The sequence below is a fragment of the Phyllostomus hastatus genome, unplaced genomic scaffold (assembly GCF_019186645.2).
Source record: "Phyllostomus hastatus isolate PE091 unplaced genomic scaffold, TTU_PhHast_1.1 phas_scaffold_21, whole genome shotgun sequence".
Lineage (NCBI taxonomy): Eukaryota > Metazoa > Chordata > Mammalia > Chiroptera > Phyllostomidae > Phyllostomus > Phyllostomus hastatus.
In genome coordinates, this window is record NW_025334017.1 from 28,164,101 (window position 1) to 28,173,593 (window position 9,493).

The following is a 9,493-nucleotide window of genomic DNA, read 5'->3' on the forward strand; positions in this document are numbered from 1 at the left end:
TATTTTATGAAATGCTAAAGGGACTTATCTAAGAAAAGAAGATAAAGAAAAGACATGTATAGTAAAAGGACAGCAAACTCACAATTATTAACAATTACACCTAAAGCAAAACCAAAAGAAACTAAGTAAACAACTAGAACAGGAACAGAACCACAGAAATGGAGGGCACATGGAGGGCTAGCAACAGGGGGGTGGGAGGAGGGGAGGGGGGGAAAGGTATAGAGAATAAGTAGCATAGAATGTAGGTTGAAAATAGATAGGGGGAGGGCAAGAATAGTACGGGAAAGGTAGAAGCTAAAGAACTCATAAGAATTGCACATGGAAGTGAACTAAAGGGGGGGGAACGTGGGTGGGAGAGGGGGTACAGGGTGGAGGGGAGGGAAGGGGGGAAAGGGACAAATGTAATAGCATAATCAATAAATTAAAAAAAAAAAGTTGGACCAATATTCTTTGGAGATTCTTTTCATCTCGAGGTTTTCGTATACTGTTGTGGAACTATACTGCATTTGGAGACTTGTATTATTAATGACTATAAGTGTATAAGAATCTGATTTAATCTCTAGTTCTAGGTTTATGTTTGATCTCATTATGAGGACCAAAGAAATCATTTAATATTTATGTGTCTAGGTTCCCATGTCTATAAAATATACCTATTTTTTGCAACACTGACTAGTTAATGAATAAACATGTAGCTTCCTTTTAATAAAAGATTGTATTTTGTAAAACTCATTTGTAAGTTGATTGTTAGGAGTGTACTCTGATTCCCAGGGAATTATGTTATTAATAGTAGTTAACTTCCTCATTTAGCCTCTAAATGCCTGTTTGACACACAGCATAAGTGGAAAGAGTGCTTCTGAATAAAAATTGTTGAAAATATAGTATTTTTCAATACTGGTAATAAATTAGTAAAAATTAAAAAAAAAAGAAAAAAAAACAAGAACAAACTAAACAAACAACTAGAACAGGAACAGATTCACAAAAATGGAGACCACATGGAGGGTTTTCAGCAGGGAGAGCGGGTGGAGGAATGGAGGAAAAGGTATAGGGGTAAGAAGCATAAATGGTAGGTACAAAATAGACAGGGGGAGGTTAAGAATAGTATAGGAAATGGAGAAGCCCAAGAACTTATATGTATGAACCACGGACATGAACTAAGGTGGGGGAACACTGCGAAGTGGGGAGATGCAGGGTGGAGGGAATAAAGGGGAGAAAAAAATGGGACAACTGTAATAGCATAATCAATAAAATATACTTAAAAAAAGTGCAAGAGCACTTGAGATTATTGACTTTACAGAAATGGAAGGAGATGGCCTTCTTAGACATATGCCTATAAGGTAGAGATCACTGTTTCCAGACATAGAAAAGTTGTTAAAATGTTAGCTTACCATAAAATCATATTTTCAAAGTGGACAAAAGACCATCCATCTCTAAACTGAAAATGCATTGAGAGAGAAAAGGAAAATTATGGTAAAACAGAAATTGACATGCTATTTCTCTGAAACTGTCTGATGATCTTTGAAGAGGCCATAAGGAACCTGGAAAAGGATGAACTGGCTACACAATGAATTGTTCGATGCTTTGTGAAGACTGCAACACTCTTACAGTGAAAATAAACCTCCTTTAAAACTCAGAAAATGGCAACTGAATTAAGCAATTCTTCTTTTTTACTAAAACTATACTTTACTTGAAATCCAACTTTAATTTCACAAGTTCAAATTTTCTCTATGCTTTAGAACCATTTTTCCTGAGAAAGAGAGGTTTAACTGATGATGACATCCAGTGTGATGGATGTGCTTAGGAATGTACAAAAATGGTGGGCAATTTAGATATGGATAGCCTGTATGAGTAACCTCCACATCAAAGGACCTGATTGCTAAGCAGCTGTTCTACCAAAACAAGTCTGTAATACCAAATGAATGAACATTTGGGGAGAGCTAGAGACAAAATCTTACAAGTTGAAGAAACTGCTGTTATTAGCAAGTAAAAGTCAAGTAGTCAATGCTCAAATTCTTTTGCTGAGAAAGTATTTAGATCAATGTCACCACATTGAATTGACATCAGGAATCAGGGCAATGTGAGCTTAACAAGGGCAGAGCTGCAAGTCAAAGTGTATTTTACATTTGACTGTATTTACTTTTACCACCACACAAAAGGAAAAAAGGATATCCTGAGACACAGGCTGCAGGCAGTTCGGAGAACTATTATTTGGAAAAGGAAATTCAAAGAGTGAAAATACCCTACTGTATATGAGTTGGAAAGAAAAATCTCATTGCTTTTATTATTATTTTTGATTAGATATAAGTAATACATATTTAATTAGTATGGATCTTAAATATACACACTAATAGCCTGCAGTAGTTTAATATCCAATCAAGAGATAACAGGAATTAAAATTAGTCATTGTATCAGAGGAAAGAAATATTATCAAAATATTATTAAATCTTCCTCATACATGTGATTCTAAAAATTAGTCCTATTCTTAATTGCTACTAATTGTCACTGTTAACTAGTTCTATTGCTTTGGTTTAAATAAAAAGTAAATAATACAGAATTTAATATAATTTCAAATAAACACTCATTTTTATATCTTTATTTTAAAGTAGTAATATGTGTTACTTACTATATACTATGTATAAGCCATGTCCCAGGTTAGCACTCTAAAATGTCCACCCAAACTCTCTCCCATCCCAGTCCTGGTCCCTCACTCACCCGGTGCTTCCATAAACACACCACAGCGACCCTTCACACAGCTGCCCATCAGCCAGAGTCTGATTCCAGGGAACCCATTGACCATGACCAGTGCAGAAGTGGCTCCTTCTTTCATAAACTTACAGTCTAGCAGGAAAGAAAAGCATCAAACATGTAATTCCAAAGAGAGAGAGAGAAAGAAAGAAAGAAAGAAAGAAAGAAAGAAAGAAAGAAAGAAAGAAAGAAAGAAAGAAAGAAAGAAAGAAAAGAAGAAAGAAAGAAAGAAAGAAAGAAAGAAAGAAAGAAAGAAAGAAAGAAAGAAAAAGTGTGTGGAGAGGAAAGATAGGGGCCATACATTGGATGAGAAAAAGTACAGCAGGGAGAAGCAATGTGGCCAGGAAAGGCTTCCCCGAGGAAGGGACAGCTAGGGGTTCCCTGGAGCGGAGCAGGAAAACCCTTTGCACCGAAATAGGCCCAGGGTTACACACCAGCTGCCTGCAAGGCAAATTCAGGCTGAATGCTTACTTTGGCCATTACAATGCTTTATAAAAAGTCAGACCCCATATCATCTTTTTTCTTTCTTAAATCAGGAGATTTTTACTTAAAAGCTGGATTTCTGGTCTCTTTTGAAAAATAAGAAATTTCACAACACTGGGCTTAAATCCAATATTGCAACAATCAGCTGGAAATGAGCAGCCACTACCCCCGTGAAATGACACGTGCCTTGCCCAGGTCACATCAGCCCCATCCCTCCCAACAGCTGCCCTGCACTGAGACTGAGGGGCTCATGTCCCTTACGCTCATGCAAACTGTTACTTGTCGTAGAAATAGATTTCTTATCTAAACGAGAACACAAAAGGCCTGAGTGTCCACACCTAGCCAGCTTACTTCACGTGAGGTCACTGTAGGCATCTGAGCATGAGATGTGCACCATAAGTCTGTGTCAGATAAACAAAGTTCTCCCTCTCTGTTTTACTTCTTTTGTTTTGACTTTTTAATTGGTATTTTCTTAAGGTAATATTTTTAATTTAATGAATATATTTTAATTGAATTTATCAGGGTAACCCTGGTTAAAATTACAGATTTCAGGTGCACAATTCCACAACACATCATCTGTACACTGTACTGTGTCTTCTTCACAAGTCAAGCCTCCAGTCTGTTGCCATTTATCCCCACTGTGCCTTCTGCCCGCCCCCAGCAATCAGCATACTGTTGGCCATGAAAGGCAGAGAGCATTTTTTTTTTTTTGGCAGGAAAGCTGTCCTTCAGAACCCATTCAGCAGCTCCCTCTCCTAACCACAACCCCTCCCCAAAGTATTTCTAAACCAAATTCCTTTCTTGATGTATTTAACCTGGCTGACCTTTTGCTGAGGTAGAGGTCTCCAGCTGGAGCTGCCGTTCTCCCAGGCTTATCCTGTGCCCAGCTCAGCTTATACAAGTCCCCGCAATGCTCTGTTCCCTTCTGGGATGCCTCTCCTGGCCAGGGCACTCCAACTGCCTTGAATGTGTGCCTTAGGATGCCAAGATAATCCGATGGGGTGCAGGAAGAAAATGTTAGCCCCTCTATCTTATAAAAAGAAAAATGAAGATATATATACATTAAACCTACAGCCTGACACTGGTATCTTCACTTCATCCACGTGTCAGGCTACCACGGGTCTAGTTTTGCTCACACGTTTTCAACCTTAATTCACTGTGACACATTGTGGTTTGCATGTGTCAGTTTGGTGAAGTGGTGGTCCAAGGTTCAATGGCATTATAAAGGCAAAAGAAGAACCCTAATAATGACTCAGGTGACTATTCAAATATCCTATGTTAAGTCTTTCCAATTTGGGGGCCCACTGTCACTTTCTCTGATTTTTCAATGGTTCCATCTTCCTCTTTCCCCTACACAGGTGTCCAACCCACAGCTCACAGGCCCCATGCACTATGAATTCGGCCCAACACGAAATCGTAAATTTACTTAAAACCTTTTCCCTCATCAGTTTTCGTTAGTGTTTGTGTATTTAATGTGTGCGCACAACAAACTCTTCTTCTAGTGCAGCCCAGAGACGCCAGAAGGTTGGATACCCCTGCTGGTTAGGAAGTTCCCTTGTGCATGCTAGTAAATAGCTTTACCTCTCAGTCTTTTCATTAGTTCAGAAAGACTTCCTTGAGATATACCGAACCCTCTGGAAACTATCCTCCTGCCTCTCTGACCAGCTCTGATAAGATTCCTTTTAAAGTTCCCTCCTTCTGCTTTTCAGAAACCAGTTATCACCAAACTGCCACTTTTGCTTTGTGTTCAAATGGAAAGAGTTGGCATCCTAGCTTCACTGTATGTTCTTGGTCAAGTTATTTAACCTCAGAGAGCCTCAGTTTTCTTATCTAAAAAAATACCAATTTTGCAAGGTGGTTGAGGGATTATATGAAGTGTCTACCACTTTATACATAATAACAATCAAATAATTATTATAACAAGGAAAGGTTTATCTGCTATGGTTTTCTAGTACTTCTCTTTTTAGCCTTGGCCATTTACCTTGTTCCCAGAATAATTTCTGAGAGAAAAAAAAGACAGAGGGAGGGAAGGATAGAGGAAGGGAAGGGGAGAGAGAGAGAGACAGAGGCAGAGATAAGAGACAGAGAGATACACACAGAGAGAGAGAATGAGAATCTTGACTGAACCCAAGTAACAGAGAAATACTTCCAAATATTCAGCTATGCAGCTCTTAGCTGGTTGGCCATCAAAATAAATGGTTCAGAAGGAAACTTTTCCTTGCAGGATAAATTCTAGAAGCATTCAAATAGAATATTAAACTCTGATTTTTGTTCACACCTACTCAACTTCCATCTTATTTCCTCGACAGCAGGATTTTTTTTAAAAGAGTAATGGAATGTCTAGGACAGATTTCAGACACAGGAGATAAACTCCAAGTGTCTAAATTTGCATGTATATCAGCCCCTATCTCTTTCTGATCTTCCCAGTAGAAGCACATTCCTTTGGTTTATCCTCGCTTGATCTATTCCATTTTCCCACTGAGGACTCTACTTCAGCCATACCCTCGATAGCAGAATGAATTCTATCATCCCTTTCAGTGGGTGTCATTTGTCAACTGGAATAAGGGCCTTGATTGTGATGAGGAAACCCTGCATCTCGATACCGTCTATCAACGCCCCACTCTTGGCTTGTGCCCGATATGCCAGCCCAGGAGCTAGGTGTCAGAGGTAACATTCCTTTCGGAGGTTTCAATACCCCCATCGTGACCCCTTGACTCTGCTTGATGACTTCCATTATTTGACTCTATATATTGAGGAAGGTGAGATTTTTAAGCTTCCAGAATGCCGATTAGCACTCAAAAAGATAGATTGAATATCACCTTATTTGTTTTAATTCCTGCTATTCCACAACATACAATATCCTCAGGTTGAGCTTTGTGACTTCCTGGACCTCGTTCACTCTAACTTTTAAGTGATTCTACTTTTTGTTGTGAAATACATCATTCATAAAAAGAATATATCAAGCATACATTCACATTTAAAAAACCACTGTAGAGCAGACACCCAAATTCTCACACACGCTCCCATTATGAAATGTTAGAACATTCATGCCTCAGGAGACCTTCCGTTCCCCAGATGTAACCACCATTTTAATGTTTGCGATAATCATTATTATGAGTTTCGTCATTTACATATGTTATTGCTTAACAGTGTAATTTTGTTTTGCCTGGCTTAGAATTTTATATAGATGGAACAATGGCTTTTATTTTGTGACTTGCTTACTTCGCTCTATGTTGGTGTGAACTTAGGCCTAATACAACTCAAGTTTAATGTTCAGTATGGCTCACAAGTCTCTCCTTTTACCAACACTGTTGGGCTCATAACAGGGCTCAGTTAGTACTCGGGTGGTTGAGGATAACAACAATAATGGTAGCAGTAGTACTAGCTAACCTTTACTGTGTACTTACTATGTGCAAGTCAGCGTTCTCAGAGCTTCACTTAATCATTAATTTGAATAATCCTCAAAACAATATTATAAAATAGAATTTACTATGTTTGTCCTCCTGTTAAAGATGAGACACTTAAGATCAGAAAAATGATATAATGTGCTCAAAGTCATACAGCATTGAGTGTTAGAATAAAGGGAATAGTAGAAACTTAAACATATTCAATTTACTTATTCCATGCTGACTTATAAAGGTATAATCATAGTAATAACATTAATAATAACAGCTATTATTTGCTGAGTATCTTTACTCTGCCAAATATTTAATTCATCCACTTACATGATCTCATTAGTTCTCAGAACAATGTATTATGATGGGTACTTTATTTCCAATTTAAAAGCAAGGAAACTGAGGCTCATAGAAGTTAAATTACCTAAAGAGATAGTAAGTGGCAGGCTGGGATTTGAACCTAAATATATCTGACCTCAACATCTATACTCTGCCAGAACACCCTGCTTGCTGCCTCTATAGATTTCACCAGCTCTTTCATATTGATGCCAATATAATACACCTATCTGGAATTTTTCCAGATAGGTGTATTATATTGCTAATGTAATGAGAACTGTTTGCATGACGTCGATGTAACCTTGCAGCCAAGAAGAGTGGACTGGAATGCACATGTGTGGACAATGACCACTTCACCATGCTAGTCAGTAGGGGTGGTAGACACTGCCATTGAGTGAGCATGTACACTGTGTGGCCATCTCATTCAAAACGACTGAGAAAGTACAGCAACGAATCTGCATCAAATTTTACGTTAAGCTTAAACATTCCTCCACAGAAACTATTTGGTTGATTCAGAAGGCTGCAGCTATGAGCAACTGGTGATTGGCAGCTTCATCAGAGAATGCATCTGCTCATCCATCATGTCTCCTGCCGAGTTTTTTTTTTTGGCAAAACATCAAATTGTCCAGGTGACTCAGCCCTGCTATGGTCCAGATTTGGTACCCTGCAACTTCTGAATTTTTCCAAAATTAAAATCACCTTTGAAAGGGAAGAGATTTCAGATTGTTGATAAGATTAAGAAAAATAAGATGGGGCAGCTGATGGTGACTGGGAGAACTGTGTAAGGTCCCAAGGTGCCTGCCTACTTTGAAGGGGACTGAGGCATCATTGTCCCATGTACAATGTTTCTTGTATCATGTATCTTCTTCAGTAAATGTCTCTATTTTTCATATTATATGGCTGGATACCTTCTGGGCAGCCTATACATACATACATGCACACACACACGTGTGTGTGTGTATATAATCACCTCTCATTACAGGATGTTATGGGAAATTTTTTTTAGAAACCATGAGGTTCAAACTTCCAATTTGCAAGGATATGCAGGGAAGAGCAATCATCAATAGTTAGAGTAACAGTATTGGATGCTCCATGGAAATTTTTATCCCTACTGTTCTGCTCTCTGTGTATGTCACCGTATATAACTGTGTGTAGATCGGGAAGAAAAAATTAACATGACCAACCCCTCTGCTCCCTAAGACTCCAGTGAATATCAAGACATTCTCCTCTGCCTTAAGTCCCTCAGATAATTCACTTGCTTCTTATTTCCTGAGAGTGGAAATTACCAACTGACTCTGGCCCATACTCTATGCTACATCCATTGCTCTGATTAGGGAAGGCAACACCCCGCACAATGCTTTTAGAACCATTGTGAGAGAAACAGAATTATAATCATAAGTATTATTTATATAGTTTATAATGTAGTTTTAAAATGGTTAAAACTTTATACTCTTAATAAAAATTACTATATGTTGCTAAATCTTGGCCCCTTAAGTAGTATTTAGTTATCTTACTGCTTATCCAACTGCAAAGCAATCTATAATCTGAAATTGTAGAGGTACCTCTTGAGAAGCTACTTTCTAAATCAACCAGAGAGGAATTTAGAAAGTTACTATGCACACCCATGACCAGGGGATACTATGAATTAAAAACTCCAGAGGAGTAGATGCATTTTTGAACTTTAATTTACAAACAGTAAAATTTACCCCAAAGGACCAGTTTGCATTCTCACCAACTTAATAAGAGTTTCACTTTTGGTTGCCCTGCACCTTCCTGTACAAGTAGAACAGCATTTGATTTTAGCCATTATAACCTATGAGTAGCGGTATCACATTATAGCTTCCATTTGTGTACTCCTAATGGTAGATGATGTTGAGCATATTTTCATGTGCATATTTACCATCTGTATACCTTCTCTGGTGAACTCTAGTATCTGTTCAAATCTTTTGTCCATTTTTAAATTAGACATTCTTATTTTTGAGTTTTAATTATAAATCTGGATACAAGGTCTTTGTCAGATATGAGATTTCCCAATATTTTCTCTAAGTCTATGGTTTGTGTTTTTATTTTCTTAGCAGTGACATTTGCAGAGAAAAAAAATGTTTTTATGAAGCCAATATGTCAATAGTTTTATAAATTGTGAATTTGATGTAGTATCTAAGAATTCTTGCCTTAATTTAAAGTAACAAAGATTTTCTCTTGTTCTCTTTTAAAATTGTTATAGTTTTACCATTTATATTTATGCCTATAATACAAGGTGAATTTGGTATGTTATGGGTTATAGGTCTAGGTGCATTATTTTAGCATTTTTGCATATTTCAATTGTTACAGCAAGATTTCTTGGAAATATTTTTTTTTCAATTGCCTTCAAATCTTTGGCAAAAAACAATTTACCATATACAAACGGGTCTACTTCTGGACCCTCTGTTCTGTTCCACTGATCTATGCACCTGTTCTTTCATGAATACCATACTCTCTTGATTACTGTACCTTTAAAATAAGCCTTGAAATCAAGTAAGTGTTAGTTCTCCAGTTTT